A 17,588-nucleotide genomic window follows, 5' to 3' on the forward strand; every position below is an offset into this window, starting at 1 on the left:
GAAGAACTGTCATGAAGATGCTATTATGAAAATGCTTTTAAATATGCCTCTAGGATTCCATGATGCACACAGAGACCTGAACCCTCTAAGTGGAAGCAAAACATTTTGGAAATTACTCTGTTTTGTGATGAAGAAGGGTCTCTTCCCTTCTTTGCACTTGATGACACACTGTGGTTAGTTGAGACGATACCTGAACCCTCTGCCCCATCCTAAGTGACTGTGGGAATGTTGGTGGTAATTGGAACAAATCCGTTTGAACTCAAGACCTCAAAAGAGCAAAGTAAAGAATGAAAACCTTTAACTGTGTAAGTAAAGCTTAGAAAAAGCTATCTAACGGACAGCCGGCTCACTGGTGGATTCCCCATGGAATTTATATTTTTTCACCTAAAAGTCAGTTGGGGAGTGTAAATTAGAGGTCTACATGGGGGGAGTGTGTCACTTTTGGGTGATTTGAGAGAAATCATTTCCACAATGAATCCATGATGCTGTATAAAATTAGACAGATTACATGGACTTTGTACTTAACAGTTAAAAATGTACTTTTTTATTGCTCTGTAATAAAACTGAAAGTGTCATGCTTTCTGTGTGCTGCTACATTCCACCAATAAAGGGACATCTAATTCATCAAATCCCCAGCCCATTTGCTGCTGTGGCTCCGTGAAGATAGGCAGGTCTGCGTCCCATGCCTTTTGTGGAGAGCAAGCATTTCCCAGGTAACATTGACTTGGAAGCTGGCCAGCCATGCCATTCCAGCGGCGGAAAAGATCCATAAATAATATCATTGCTATGCCATGCTTGTGAGTCATTCTGCCGACAGGGAATCTGCCCTCAGCTAGTGTCTAGCTACACTCCTAACGCCATAAAAAGTAGGCTAAAGGCCAAACGTCTTGCCAAATCAAAGCCACACTCACCAAAACTATGAAGGTTGTGGACCTTTGCAGCCTATAAATGAGGGTTGCTAGGCCCAACTAAAAAAAGCACTATTAGAATGAGAAAATGCTGCTCTTTTATGTAAGCTTCCCAATAGCTGGTGTGTAAGCTCCATGAGAACAACCGGTAACCATTTCACCGAACATTCTGTGGTACATATTACCACACTTTGCACCTGATGTGCTGCCAAAGCTTATCTTCCACCTGATCCATCCAGCCAAGACACTCCCTCGGACAGTTTGGTCCTCTAGAGGACCGCTTTGTCCTCGGAGGCGAAGACGTTCTGATTTGAGAACTCTTATCTCAGCTGATACCGACCGACAGAACTGATTTTAAATATTGGCATGGTGACGCTTCTGTTTCCACTGATTGTATATGTTAATGTACTTGAGTTCTCAACTGTATCTTCTTTCCAGTGAGACACATGTAGAGTATCTTTTATTAAAAGCATCTAGCCCTCAGCTGCAGCTGCCTTTATGGCATCTGTGTACCCAAGAGGATTTGCCTTTCTAGTGACAGCCCCTTCTGCTGTATTAGATATCATGGAAGTTGGCTTGTTGTTTTTCTGAGTGGGAGAACAGAGACTGTGGTGGGAAGGATGGCCTCAGAAGACCCAGGGAATGCTCTGAAGACCCTTGCTCTAGGTAACATGCCTGTAAATTGGGATGTTCTTTGCAATTCAATAAGAGTCTTTTAAATCCACAAAAGGCTAAGTCCAAAACATTTATTATTTATTCGATATTTCTGTGCCCCCTTTCAGTTTTCAAATTCCAACACGCTATACATATAGGCTAAGATAATTGAATGCCTCACCTCTTAGTATTGAATTCATTTGGGCTTACTTTCAAGTGAGTGGGGTTAGGATTGCAGCCTCAGTTATTAATATTAACAGTATTCATTTTTGACAGAACTTACTTTTCACAGTACTTCACAGGTAAGCTTAGGGGAAAGGCTAAGGGGTAAGCCCTAAACAAATCCACAGTGGAATCCATAAGATGGTTGGATAGCGTCTTATTCTTCTCCTTCCAGCAAGTCCTGCAACCAAGCTGCTGCCAAACGTATTGCTCTGCTTTCATTTGGACCACATCAGTGAGGCCGAGGGGGTGTGTGTTATGTCATCTGGGCAGCCCAGGACCTCCATACGAGCTGCCCAGACTTGCACGTCAGAGAGGTGACTTTGGTGCTGCTTAGGCAGCAAAAGTGACATGGGATGCAGCAGTTATGAGTTACCAATCTCTGCAGCCACAGCAGGCGCTGTGATTCTCCATTGTTTGCCTTGACCACCAGACACCATTCTCTCTTGAGACAGAAGCCAGCAACAAGGTTCTTCCATGTCTTTAAGAGCTGTGTGACAAGCAGGACTTATCAGTAACACATATTCCAGCATACAAGGGAAGCGAAAGCTTCACCTGTCGAATTTGTGCCTGATGTGCAATTGTTAAAGGCACAATTAAAGACCTTGGCAAGCGTAAGTTCATGAAGTTGCTACCGTTTATGCAACCAGACATTAGGTATTTGCAAACAATTAATCAACACCATACTCTATTAGTGTCTCTAGCAAAAAAAAAAAGGGGGGGTCTATATATATATGAAATGAGTGAAACATTTGAAAACATGCCCCAGCATCTTCTCCTTAATAGCACTGTGTCCTGCTAAAATGAACTGGGCATGCTGAAGATGTCATTGTTGTATATCCCACCCCCCTTCCTCTCAAACTTCAGGAATGTGGGAAGAGAAATGACATCCGCAGCTCAGAATGCAGAAATGTGCTGCTCTGGAGTACAGCTGTGTCATCAGAAGGCTGGAATGTACAGTATTGCTCAGCCCGTGAACATAGCTTTGGGCAGAGACATGTGTATAAGATCAACAGCACCTGCCTCCCAGTGGAACAGCTCAGCTGTTGTGATAGCTGATGATCTAAATTTAAGGTTCACACATGCTTGATTCTATTTAATACCCTGCAAATAACATTCAAAAGGGGAGGGGGGAGAGACCATGACCACAGTTCCGAACTGACAAATGTTAGCTTGCCTTTTCTCTGGATATTTGTCCCTGAGCACATATGTCTAGAGCGGCGCTGTTAACCAGTGAAGCTGTTCGTTTCAGCCTCTCTTGGGTGTGGTGTGCAATGTACCTTCACCCCAGAAGGAAGACAAGATAAATTGGTCACAACTTTATTGAAATAACAAAAGGATCTGCAACAGGGAACTAAGCATTTGCGGGCTAAATTTGGGTAGGGAGCAAGAGAACGTCAAAAGCCTTGCCTTCAATGTTTGGGCAACACCAACCTGGCTTGAACCCAGACCCTATCTTGAGAGCAGGTGGAGGTTCTCCTTGGCACCCAAGCACAAAGGTGAACTGAGCAGGGACATGCCCCCATTGTCCAGTCTTCGGCAGGATTAGCCTACAGGTCCCAAGTCCACCAAACCATGCAAACACCTCACAAAACAAGGTGGCTGGTCATCCAGTCTTCCCCAAAGATGCCTCAGCTGTAAAGTGTGATTTCATTGCAGGCGGCCCCTAATAATAATAATAATAATAATAATAATAATAATAATAATAATAATTTATTTATACCCCGCCCATCTGGCTGGGCTTCCCCAGCCACTCTGGGCGGCTTCCAACAAAATATTAAAATACCATAATGCACCAAACATTAAAAGCTTCCCTAAACAGGGCTGCCTTCAGATGTCTTCTCAAAGTCTGGTAGTTGTTGTTCTCTTTGACATCTGGTGGGAGGGCGTTCCACAGGGACTATCAAGAAGGCCCTCTGCCTGGTTCCCTGTAACTTGACTTCTTGCAGTGAGGGAACTGCCAGAAGGCCCTCGGCGCTGGACCTCAGTGTCCGGGTAGAACGATGGGGGTGGAGATGCTCCTTCAGATGCCAAGGTGTGACAAAGTTGCAGCCAATGAAGCCAAATTAACCATGCACGCCTGATCAGAATAGCACAGAGCTGGCCCCCAAAAGACACCCCAAGGAGCCAGTCAGGGATGCCCCCCAAATTCAGTCGCTGATGGTGATTGGCTAATCATGCACTGAACAGAGAGGGGGTGGACAAGTTGCTGCCTGATGGAGGAGGCAAAGTTCCTTGTTCTGGGGGACAGTTGCACGCCTCCCATTGGCCACCTAAGATGGTGCATTGAGCAGCCAAGCCCCAGCCCTACCATGCAGGGAAAGCCCCTCCACCTAAGTCTTCATCCTTGCAGAGGGCCTGGGGGGCAAACTCTCTCCCCTTGCAATAAGCTGCAGAGGAGCCTATTGCAATAAGTTATATGGGAATTGTACCTTTTCAAGGCAAGCCCAGGGAAACCACACAAACCACATGAGATGATTGCATGTTCCTTAGAATAACTGAGCCTTCTATTCTTCTCCTCCATTTCTCACTCCACCTCCATTCTAATGTCTACCATAGTTGGTTGTCTTTTCAATAGAATGCCATGCCCATGCTAAGTGCAGAGAGGGCATAAAAATACTGCATTTGTTCCTTTGGAGATATCCAAGTATGAGAGACATATGCTAAATGTGGTTTATTAATCATGATGGGAATTGAGATACTGTGGCATACTTTCGACATGAACACAAGCCAAAAAGCCTTCTTCAAATTCCTTTCCTGCTCTGGCAGGGAACAGCAAACCAGCCGCAGCAGATATTCAAGTGTATTAGTGTAGCAGAGGAGTTTAAAATGCTTTAAAGGGGCAGGGAGGTAAATAGTTTAAGAAATTAGCAGCAAAATATGATGCAGGTTTCTTCAGTCCCCATGGGTTGTAGGCATGGTACTTAGAGTAGACCCATTTAAATTAATGCACATGACTAACTTATGTTTAGTAATTTTGATGGGTCTACTCTGAGTAGGACCAGCGCTGGGTTCAACCCACTGTGTTTAATGGGGCTTACTCTGAGGTAAGTGTGTGCAGGAGAGTACTTCTGTGCATTCCCATGCAAACAGTGGTGCCTACTTCTGAGTAAACCTGCACAGGCTTGCATTGCCTAAGCTACCATCTGATGGACTCATTCCTTCCAAGTAAACGTGCATAGGATTCCACCACCACTGGAAATGTAATTCCACGCAAAGTACCTCCAGTCTTAGTTTTAATCTGCAGTATGTTCATCTAAATTAGTCTTCATTAACAGCATGATAAGCTTTTCCCCATCTATTCTGACTGCCACTGTTCACTATATTTCTAAGGTAAACAAGGGGCACATGGGTGGCGCTGTGGTCTAAACCACTGATCCTCTTGGACTTGCCAATCAGAAGGTCGGCGGTTCGAATCCCCATGACGGAGTGAGCTCCCATTGTTTGGTCCCAGCTCCTGCCAACCTAGCAGTTTGGAAGCACGCCAGTGGGTTTGAGCCCCACATTTGGCAGAAGATTCCTGCATTGTAAGGGGTTGGGCTAGATGACCCTCCAGGTCCCTCCCAAACATGATTCCCTGATTCCCTGATTCCCTGAAACCAATATCCCCCCTCCCATGGGTTCCATCTATTCATGAATATGTACCTTCCACACATCATATTCACAAACATGCAAACACCATTCTGCCTCAACCACATTTGAAACCTCCCATTACTCACATAAACATATACAAGCCGACATCCAAAAACATGACATCCATTCACGTTTGTGCCCTGGCTTCAGTCCACAAATATCCACTGGCTTCTGTTGACTGACAGAGGTGAACTTCCATCAGCCGACATCCACAAACATCAGTCTGCTTTAGCCTTGTAGCCTCCACCAACTTCCAAATCCAAAAGCCACTGGCTTCCATCCACCAACATCTGCCAGCTTCTCTCGGGTCCATCATGAGACGTCCACCAGCTTCCAACCACAGATACCAGCAGCCTTCAGGCTAGCAAACTTGCCTTATTCTCACTCCCTAGCATCCCACTGCCAGAGGATTGCCTCCTTCCATTCACCAGTTTGCCTCCTCCCAGTGGAAGAAACCTGGGCAGTGCTGAATGTCACATCCATTGCCAGGTGAGTCCTGCTGGAAACAGAAAAGGGCTTTCCCTTTGGCCTGCCTTTATATCCACTCAGTTGCCAAGTGCTTTTGTGACATCACAAGAAACCCACAGCCAATGGCAACAACTGGGGAGGCATCATCTTCATTGCTTTGAGCCTCACAATGGAGGGTGGACCTATCAGTGATTGTGTGCTTGTTTATTCAGGAAGCGAGTGGCGCTGTGGTCTAAACCACCAAAGCTTTTGGGCTTCCCAATCAGAAGGTTGGTAGTTCGAATCCTTGCAACGGGTTGAGCTCCTGTTGCTCTGTCCCAGCTCCTGCCAACCTAGCAGCTCAAAAGCACACCAGTGCAAATAGATAAATAGGTACCGCTGCGGCGGGAAGGTAAACGGCGTTTCCATGTGCTCTGGTTTCCATCTGAAGTGGTTTAGTCATGCTGGCCACATAACCCAAAAAGCTGTCTGTGGACAAACGCCGGCTCCCTAGGCCTGAAAGCGAGATGAGCGCCACATCCCATACTTTCCTTTGACTGGACTTAACCGTCCAGGGATCCTTTACCTTTGCCTTACCTGTAGCCAAATAACATCTGGTAGGGATGTGGGTTGATCACCATGAAGAGTGGACAGGGAGTATTGAGACAACATGTCTTATGCATGTCCCAAATCCTTGTCCCAAATCAATTTTTCCAGTAAGGATTGTGCTTTCATTCAGTACAGCAGATGCTTTCATCTTCACCAATACTATGCCTCATTGGTGGGGAAGCACCTCTCCTCAAGAAATAGTTGTCATCTTTTGCTGCCATTTTTGGATTCTGTTTTAACTAATCGCTCGCCCACCATCTTGGAATCTAATGAGTGGGTGGAATCCATTATTGCCTCATCTCCCTGCATTGTCTGGGCAGCTTCACTTATGCCCCCGCAAGCCCTCATTTTGGGTTTTTAAATTGTGATGGCATCATTAAAAACTCCTGAGCCGTGTAGGGGGATCATTTCATGTGAAACGGTAGCGATGTAGAATGGGTTTCATGGCAAGGGGACAGTCTAGCCTGTAGACTGAATGGGGTGACTGTGCCCCTGAAGGACCAGGTGCACAGCCTGGGAGTCATTCTGGACTCACAGCTGTCCATGGAGGCACAGGTCAATTCTGTGTCCAGGGCAGCTGTCTCCCAGCTCCATTTGGTATGCAGGCTGAGACCCTACCTGCCCACGGACTGATCGCCAGAGTGGTGCATGCTCTGGTTATCTCCCGCTTGGACTACTGCAATGCGCTCTATGTGGGGCTACCTTTGAAGGTGACCCGGAAACTACAACTAATCCAGAACGCGACAGCTAGACTGGTGGCTTGGAGCAGCTGCCAAGACCGCATAACACTGGTCTTGAAAGACCTACACTGGCTCCCAGTACGTTTCCGAGCACAATTCAAAGTGTTGGTGCTAACCTTTAAAGCCCCAAATGGCCTTGGTCCAGTATACCTGAAGGAGCGTCTCTACCCCCATCATTCTGCCCAGACACTGAGGTCCAGTGCCGAGGGCCTTCTGGTGGTTCCCTCACTGTGAGAAGCCAAGTTACAGGGAACCAGGCAGAGGGCCTTCTTGGAAGTGGCACCCGACCTGTGGAATGCCCTCCCACCAGATGTCAAAGAGAACAACAACTACCAGACTTTTAGAAGACATCTGAAGGCAGCCCTGTTTAGGGAAACTTTTAATGTTTAATAGAAATTTTTGATGTTCTGTAGGAAGCCGTCCAGAGTGGCTAGATGATGATGATGATGATTAACTGCCATGTTTGAATTGGACTACCCCGAACTCCGCATGGTGAATAATCACTACTGAAGCATGTCACACTCCCTAGCACTCAAAGCATTGTTCCTCAAAATTGCCCTCTCTTTTTATTTTGCAGATCCATGTATTTGTGTACTCACAATTTCATTGGTGAATCCTTAAAAAAAGAGATGCAAACTAAGGCCTCAGCTAATTTATGCTCATCTCTAAAACATCCTAAGAACTCTGGGATGGTTTCACCCTGCTGGAGAGTGCACAAATAGCATTCACAGAAATACTGGAGTCTTTGCCAGCTATGCCCTAGTGCCCACAGGTGAGTATAAATGTGTGGCATTTCATATTTATGTATAACAGGACTATGTAGTTAGCTGAGATATTCTAGTCTCTGACCTTTCAATGCACATTCTATCCCCACCCCTCTCTGTCTGTCTGTCTGTCTGTCTGTCTGTCTAACTACAAACATACATACCACCTCGAGCTCTTTGGAGGGATATAAACGCAATGATAAGTAAATAAATGCATAAAATGGAATAGAATAAACTTTAAGAATCCATGGACTGAGCAAAGCAGAATCCTGGTCTGACTGCACTGGCTACCAATTAGTTTCCAGGCCCAATTCAAAGTGCTGCTTTTGACCTATGAAGCCTTAAATGGCTCAGGACTGCAATACCTCAAGGACCTCCTCTTTCCATATGAACCTACTCAGACCCTGAGATCATCTTCTGAGGTCCTCCTTTGTGTGTCTCTCTATGAGAGGTCCGGAGGGTGACAACACAAGAACGGGGCCTTCTGTGTAGTGGCTCCCCATCTGTTGAATGCTCTCCCCAGGAAAGTTGGCCTGGAGCCTTCATTATACACTTTTAGTTACCAGGAAAAAACATTCCTTTTCAACCAGGCCTTTGGCTGATCTGATTTACATCCTGTGCCCTTTTAAAATGTGGGGGTTTTTTTGGAGGGGGGGATATGAACCGCCCTGAGACCCTTGGGTATAGGGCAGTATAAGAAGAAGAAGAAGAAGAAGAAGAAGAAGAAGAAGAAGAAGAAGAAGAAGAAGAAGAAGAAGAAGAAGAAGAAGAAGTAGTAGTACTCTGGAATGCTGCAGTAATTGTATAACACATAGTGTTATTTATTGTTTACTGAAAGGTTTTTGAGATTTTTATAACCAAATAACCCTCCTTCTAATTAAACAGCTTTACTGTATTTATATGTACAGTAATAGTAATAATTTATTATTACGGTCAAAGACCACTTCAAGAAGCACAATTGAGACTGCTATCACAAGAGTGAAATGGACATTTAAAACAATATACAATAACATCTAAGCTAACATGCAGATATATGTCCATTTAGGGCCAACCCACATGTAAATGAACCACACATGTGATAACACTGAATGACAAGCCACCTCCTGAACTGCAGTTCCATGAGACAAGCTCTGTTTGGTGATACACAGCATTTATGTTCAAGTACCAGACATGCTTCTGGGAGTCACTCCATGTCTAAAAATGGCAACACAACACAGAGATGATAGAGCACCAGGACTAGGAAGGATGTCCATGTGAAATGTACAGTGGTGCCCCGCAAGACGAATGCCTCGCAAAACGAAAAACGCGCAAGACGAAAGGGTTTTTCAGTTTTTGCGTCGCTTCGCAAGACGAATTTCCCTATGGGCTTGCTTCGCAAGACGAAAACGTCTTGCGAGTTTGTTCGCTTTTTTCCTAAAGCCGCTTGAAGAGGCGCAGTTGCAACGGACCGTGCTTCACAAGACGAAAAACATCGCAAGACGAAAAGACTCGCGGAACGAATTAATTTCGTCTTGCGAGGCACCACTGTATATTTTGCCCTTTTCCGGCATACCTGGGCCTTCAGTAAGCTAAAGGCGTCCGTGGAATTCTAACAACTTGCAAAGAAAGTCTGGCTATGTTTAAAGATACAGCTTCAGTTCAGAAAGCATTCATTTCAGAATCCTGTGCAGGAGTATGTGTTCATATAAGGAGAATCTGGTGCTTATGAGTCTAGGTGTCTGGCCAACCAATCACAGAATTATGGAATATTTTTGGCATAGTTCTCTGGATAATTACACTGGTGTTGGGAATCAAAGCCTGAAGAAAGAGAAAGGAACATGTACCTGTTTTGCAACAGGCTGAATCTTGCTATTTCTCAGCACTTTGGTATTAAAAATAAACAAATTCTGTGAAGAATGGCGCCAGGTTGCTTAGCTGAGGCACCAGAAAGCTATCTACCATATATCTACAGCATTGTAATGCCAGAGCCAGATTACATGATGTCTAATGTATTGGCTGAGATGCTTGCGGTGCTGAGCAAACGATTCTGGAAGCCAAACCTTTCTCTTGTCTACATTAATAATTCCCAAAGATCAAGTGCCAATTTGTGACTTGGTTGGGCTTGCTTCCAACATTTGAGTCTGGACAGGAAACATGTAGTATTTATTTTAGGTGTTGAGCAATACATCATGATATTGCCACATTGACAACAGCTTGAAATCGTGACAGAGCCGAGGGAATCGTACACTTAGGTCCCATCTGCACTATATGTTTAAAGTAGTATTATATCACTTCAAACAGTCATGGCTTCAAACAAGGAATCCTGGAAACTGTGGTTTGTAAAGGGTGCAGAAAGATGTTACTGTTCTCCCAAAGCTTCAGTTCCCAGAGTGGTTTACAAATCAATCCTTTTTCCCATGGAACTCCAGAAATGGTAGTTCTGTGAAGGAAATAAGTACCGTATTTTTTGCTCTATAAGACTCACTTTTTTCCCTCCTAAAAAGTAAGGGGAAATGTGTGTGCGTCTTATGGAGCGAATGCAGGCTGCACAGCTATCCCAGAAGCCAGAACAGCAAGAGGGATCGCTGCTTTCACTGCGCAGCGAACCCTCTTGCTCTTCTGCCTTCTGGGATTCAGAATATTTTTTTTATTGTTTTCCTCCTCAAAAAATTAGGTGCGTCTTATGGTCTGGTGCATCTTATAGAGCAAAAAATACGGTAACTACATGGCCTTTAGAATATATCTGAAGGCAGCCCTGTATAGAGAAGTTTTTAAATTTTCATTATGTTTTTATGCATATTGGAAGCTGCCCAGAATGGCTGAGGCAACCTAATCAGAATGGTGGGATATAAAACAACAACAACAACAGAATAGGATGCCCCCATTTTCATTGGAGAAATGTTGGAGGGTGTGCAAGTCTTAAAAAGTCTCAGCACCCTCACAAGCTACAGTTCCCAAGGTTCTTTGAGGAAAACCAAAATCTGTTCAAAGTGGTATAATACTGCTTTATAGTGCAAATGGGGCCATAATCTACCGAATCCATAAAGTCACACCAGCCTCTTTCTTTGCCAGTATCAACCTATTTATAAGTATAAATTTCCATGCCAACGTATTCAACGTATTCATAAATATAATCGTCATACATTTTACGTCATTCAGCTTTAACATAAAGTCTGCCTCCCCACCATAATATCAGCTTTTTCATCTGTGTTCCAGGCTCTACGGGTCTTAAGCCCCTCCTGTTATTATCGCATTTCCTGAGGGAGAAGGCTGGGTCATCTCCTACTGCTGTATAAAACAGAGAGACTCTGTGGAATGCCTGTCCTTTTTTTTATCCATAGATTAGACTTGCTCTGATTTTCCATAAGGGACAAACTTCTCTACTTCAGTGTAGAAGAGTTCTGTGCACATTGTTGGTGGGCAGAAATACCATGTTGTGCTGGTCCTGGGGGCTAACTGAGAGGCGAGGTCCGAGTCCAGTCTGAGGTCGATGGTGCGGTATATAGGCTGTCCGTCAAAGCTGTAGCTGGGTCCAAGGCAGGGAGTCAGGTGGGGTCAGGAACTCTGGCAGGAGAGCAGGACAGGGTGCAGGCAGGAACAGGCTAGCAACAACATTGCTCCCGCAACCTGGGACTGGGGCTGACTGGCTTTTATCTGCCCCAAGGCATAGGGTGGCCCTGGTCCACAGGTGACTCACCTCTTCTGGCCTGGAGGTGAGCACTTTGGAATTGATCTTTATTACGGCCATTGGCCCGTCACACGACAGTTTCCCATACCACCATAATGTACTTGAACCTCCAAATTTAAAACCGCCAAAACTTACAAAAAAAACAACAGACAAGAACCAAGCAAAACAAAAACAAAAGACCAACATCATACATTACAACAAATTTGTAGCATAAACATCGCCCTCTGCTCATAAATTGATAGAAGACATCAATGGTGATATCACCTAATTACATCCTAAAACATAGATCATGGTTTAAAGGGATTATCCGAGCCACACAGGAGTCCATTTCTCTTCTTTAGGGATAGGACGCTGATCAAGAATCTGGCAACCATGAGTGATCTTAGGGGGTCATCATCATTTAATAGATATCTCAATTTGGCTTCAGTCGTATCATTGGCAATTCCCTTAAGATATTGAGCAAGAAACTTGCTCCTGGCCGATAAGTGAAAAGCACAATCAAGAATTATGTGATGCAACGATTCCGGTGCCCCACAATTACAATCACGTAAGAGCGATATCTGTCCATTGGAGAATCTATTTCTCAGCACGTTCGATGGGAAGGTGTTGAATCTTGCCTTTACAAAGGCATATCTATGAGCTGAGGAAGTTAAAGAATTCAAATAGTTTGGGAGCCTTAAGAGGGGTAATAAACCAAGATTTAGAGGTGAGCAGGTACCATTGCCCAAGATCATTTTCTGCTGCAAGTCCATCTCCTCTAGCTTACAGGTTACTGTTCTTTTAGCTGGAACTATATCCTGCTCTAGTAATTTGGATTGGGAGATTCCCATTGCCATTATTTTCAGCTGTAAATTTTTTACCCATGGGCTCTGGAAATCATCTCTCCACATACATTGTATCAAGTACAAGTTTGGGAGATTGTGCCATAGAGATAACCAGTGACAAAGTATGTGCTTCCACAGAGCATTTTCCAGGGATACAATATTAAGTTCCATGCGTAACGCTGTATTACTTACACAGTTGGGCAGTTTCAATATCCCTCTTAAAAACTGATTTTGAATGACCTCCAGGTGAGATAGGTTGGCAAAAGTCCCCCAAATTGGGATGGCATAAGCAATCGTCGGGATCACCTTGGCCTTGAAGACTTTCAACGCCGATGGGATATGAAGGGCAAGAAGAATCGCAAGATCGCCAAGGAGATAGATTTGGCTCTATTTGTAACATAGGCTACATGGGCCTTCCATCTGAGGTTATGTTGTAACCAGACTCCCAAATATTGGAATCTATAGACTTGTTCGATGACTCTCCCATCAATTCTCCAATTATGGAGTTTCCGGCTCTTTGAGAAAATCAGGATCTTAGATTTTCCATAATTAATTGTAAGGGAATTTGCGTGACAGTATGACCCAAAAATTTTTAGGGCCCTCCTGAGACCTACTCTAGAAAAAGAGAGAATGACTGCGTCATCCGCATATAGTAACAAGGGGCAGCGATAAAGTGCTAGGCGGTGTGCATGAATCCTTTCTTGGGCCTCTATCAGGGGAGTCCTCATGTCACTTATGAACAAATTGAACAGGAGTGGAGCCAATATACAACCCTGCCGGACACCTCTGTTAATGGGAATTGAATTCGTGAGCTCACCCTCCGGGGTGAATCTCACTCTGGCCGCTGAGTTCTCATGGAGTTTGATTATTAGCCAGAGAAGCCTTCTGTCGATGCCCCCACCACAGCTGTACCTATTTATCTACTTGCACTGGTGTGCTTTCAAACTGCTAGGTTGTCAGGAGCTGGGACAGAGTAAGGGGAGCTCACCCCATTGCGGGGATTCGAACTGCCGACCTTTGGGTTGGCAAGCCCAAGAGGCTCAGCAGTTTAGACCACAGCGCCACCCATGTCCCCTACCAGAGTACAAACTCTCCAATGTTAGAGACCGCATGCCCCTGGATATCAGCTGTAGGGGATCCCAAGTGAGGAAAATGCTATTCCATAGATGTCCTTTGCAGGCTTCCCACTGGCATCTCCTTGGCAACTGTAAGAATGGGATGCTGGACTACTTTGAAGATTGAAATAAATCCATCTTTGAAGGTTGTGATAGACAAGCAAACTGTGTGCTCCTGAAGGGACAACTCACAGAACCAAATATATGTGGGCCATTTAATGCCCCCAATGAACATTAGAAAAGAAAGCAGGGAGGAGGAGGAGGAGGAGGAAGAGGAGAAGGAGAAGGAGAAGGAGAAGGAGAAGGAGAAGGAGAAGGAGAAGAAGAAGAAGAAGAAGAAGAATGATAATAATTTATTATTGTACCCCGTCCATCTGGCTGGGCTTTCCTAGCCACTATGGGCGGCTTCCAACAAATATTAAGAATACATTAAAATGTCACACATTAAAAACTTCCCAGAACAGGGCTGTCTTCAGATGTGATCTAAATGTCAGGTAGTTGTTTATCTCTTTGACATCTGATGGGAGGGTGTTCCGCAGGGCGGGCGCCACTACCGAGAAGGCCCTCTGCCTAGTTCCCTGTAGATGGATGGTCACATAAAAACATGGCTGAAGCAATGAGAATTGGTGAATGTATGGGGTTGCAAATGAGACTTGTGGCCTAGACATGCCTTAATGATGTATACTATTGTAATACAAAGGTATATATCAGATTGGGGATTTGGAGAAGAAGGTGAAAGGCAGAAAAGAGTTATATATAATACTGTAACCAGACAATTATTCTGTGCACATTTAAGGTTTAAGGCTGTCAGTTTCCAAAAGTTATTTCAGTTTGTCTGCTGTTAAAAAAAGATGAAACCAGATTTAAGGCTACTGTTTTCTCCATTAAAGATTGAGATACTGTAAGCTTGCAGTAAAAACAGTGGTCAGTAACCTGATCAGAGTGCTAATGAGACTTTTTCAGCGTAAGGTTATGAAACTATTTCAGGCAGTAAAAAAGGGACTATTGCTGTGATGTATAATGAGCTGTCCACATTTAAACCTCAAGCATATTCAGACAAGCTAAATTATACTGCAAAAGGAGGGGTATATAATGCCATAGGATTAACTTCCCACTCAGGAGACAGATGCAACAATATGGAGAAAGCTGAGAAATTATTTTCTTGTAATAGCAGAGCTATGAAAGACTCCAAGCATTCTCTTTTGGAGTGAAATTTATAACACCTATTTATTAGCTTGTTAGCTCAGAGGCCATGAGTGACAATAGACTAAAATAAGAAATGGCTATTATGAGAAGTGTCGTGGAATCTGCTCACAAAGAGGGGCTTCCCAACGCCCACATTACACTGGGCTGTAGATGATTCCTCAGAGTTTTCCCCCCATTGGTCTCCATGAGGAATAACTATGACTCCAAGTGAGAGAGTTGCAAAGATTGCTGAGGAGGGGGTGTTCTCAAGGGCCACTGACCCTCAGTCTCCTGAGACGTGAGGTTTTCCTCCCCAGTTTTCCCTATTCACATATCAGTTGTAGAGTGTTTAGGTGCATGGAGGAGCAGACCTGAGCTTGCAGTATCACCACAGTCTAGATTACTTAACCCAATAAAGCTATTTTACTGATGAAATACTGAGAAATTAAAAGAATGAGGAAATAGCAGGCAGTTTAGGGGCAGGGGCAGGGGCAGGGAATGAAGCTACATTTAATGCTCTGGCTTCTCATGGTGCCTCCAGGCTGTCAGCAAAACAGACATAACGATGCTTAGTTTGGTCAGAATCGAGTGTACACTTCCAGAGTTAACACTAAATACATTTGTTTTTGTTGTTGTTGTTGTGGTGGTGGTGGTGGTTGTTGTTTAGTCGTTCAGTCGTGTCCGACTCTTCGTGACCAGAGCACGCCAGGCACTCTTGTCTTCCACTGCATCCTGCAGTTTGGTCAGACTCATGCTGGTAGCTTCGAGAACACTATCCAACCATCTTGTCCTCTGTCGTCTCCTTCTCCTTGTGCCCTCCATCTTTCCCAGCATCAGGGTCTTTTCCAGTGAGTCTTCTCTTCTCATGAGGTGGTCAAAGTATTGGAGCCTCAGCTTCAGGATCTGTCCTTCCAGTGAGCACTCAGGGCTGATTTCCTTCAGAATGGCTAGGTTTGATCTTCTTGCAGTCCACGGGACTCCCAAGAGTCTCCTCCAGCATCATAATTCAAAAGCATCAATTCTTTGGCGATCAGCCTTCTTTATGGCCCAGCTCTCACTTCCATACATCACTACTGGGGAAACCATAGCTTTATACGGACCTTTGTCAACAAGGTGATGTCTCTGTTTTTTAAGATGCTGTCTAGGTTTGTCATCGCTTTTCTCCCAAGAAGCAGGCGTCTTTTAATTTCGTGGCTGCTGTCACCATCTGCAATGATCATGGAGCCCAAGAAATACACTACTTCTAGTAAATAAGCCACCATAGCCACTAGAGGGCCATGAATATTTGTGCCCCAGGCTGTTTAGACTCACAGGACTGCCATACATTTGAAATTTCCCGGACATAGCCTGGACGCGGTCCTCGTAAACTGCGTCTGGACAGAAGTCACTGAAATGTATGGACGTATGGCAACCCATGTCAGAAGTGTAGATTTTGGCTCAAAGCTTCTTCTTTTTTTAGATTTGGCATTATTTTCAGCTGTCCTGGCTCACTAGTCAGGTAAAACTGTAGATGGTCACAGGATTGTGACAGAGAACCCCACCCTTACTTTGAAAAAGTAGGAGCTCAGGGGTGCTGCAGCCAGAATCTTCTATTATGCAAGTACAGCAGTACCTTGGTTCTCGAACGGAATCTGTTTGACTTCCGAAAATGTTTGAAAACCAAGGCACAGCTTCCAATTGGCTGCAGGAGCTTGCTGCACTCAGTTGGAAGCCACGTCGGACATTCAGCTTCCCCCCAAAAAGTTCACAAACCGGAACACTTACTTCTGGGTTTGCACCGTTTGGGAGCCAAAACGTTTGAGTCAAAAGGCGTTCGGGACCCAAGGTACAACTGTATATCCTTGCTGAGTGAATAGTTGATCCTGAGCACACCAGGTGCCCACACACAGGCATTATCCTCTCAGCAATGACATACTTGCATGGTGCTACCTGCAGCAGCTTTGTTGCTACCTCATAGGGGTGAAAGGCGAGGCAGGAATTCCCCTCCCCCCTTTCATTGTCATACTGTAAATGGTGACAGTTTCACATACTATACCATTTCACCAGCCTGGTGTCTTAGCTTCAGAAATGTACGGATATTCTTCAGGCAGCTCACTGGACCTGAATAGTAGGAATATTCAGCTTGGTGAAACTATAGCTGCCTTAGGCCTTCACTAAAAATGGGTGTAGCGTCCTTTTAGTAGTCATGTCTCCGACATCAGTGGCTAGCGATCACCTGTAGTTCTTCCTATTCTTTAGCATTAGTAGAGGGGCCCATCCTGTTTTGCCACCTGAGGCAAAATGGGAATTGCCACCTCTGGCCCCCGGCCCCCAATACCTGAGGTACCTCCGCTGCCTGAGGTGAGGGCCTCATCCCACCTTGGGACTCTGGCCTTTAGGCGACATTTTCCAGCTGGAGAACCATATTCCCTCATGGGGTACCTTCCAGCATCCGCACAGAAGCAGTGGGTGGGGACAGAGACAACCGTGGGTCAGGGAACCAATGCCACTCTTACCTTTGTGAAGTAGGATTTTTACATTGGAGTGGTCATGTTGTTCAGATGCCTGATTGTCATCTTCCAAAGCAACTACTCTATTCCCAACTTAAAAATGGAAAGCATAATGCTGGTGGTCAACAAGACAGGTTTAAAGACTCTCAAGGCAAATCTTAAAAAATGGAGTAAAAACACTGACAACTGGCCTGCGAGTGCTCCAATTTAAGAACAGCCTTTACCAAAGGTGTCATGGACTTTGCAGATGCTCAAACTCAGGAGGCAAGGAAGAAATGTGCTAAGAGGAAGGCACGCTTGGCAAACCCTCACCATGATCAACTCCCACCCA

General features: G+C 44.8%; 2 long non-coding RNA genes across 2 annotated transcripts in view; both read left to right on the top strand.

The window, feature by feature from the left end:
* The window catches only part of LOC309380717, a 370,732-nt gene that overhangs the window by 143,800 nt on the left and 209,344 nt on the right, over positions 1-17,588 (top strand). The window lies entirely within an intron of this gene.
* On the top strand, positions 5,942-8,526 carry LOC309379933. Its single transcript, XR_014172689.1, has 3 exons — positions 5,942-6,154; positions 7,627-7,705; positions 7,791-8,526. It is a non-coding gene; the product is annotated as an uncharacterized lncRNA (long non-coding RNA).

Source organism: Podarcis melisellensis (genome assembly GCF_964234715.1).
Source record: "Podarcis melisellensis genome assembly, chromosome: 11".
Lineage (NCBI taxonomy): Eukaryota > Metazoa > Chordata > Lepidosauria > Squamata > Lacertidae > Podarcis > Podarcis melisellensis.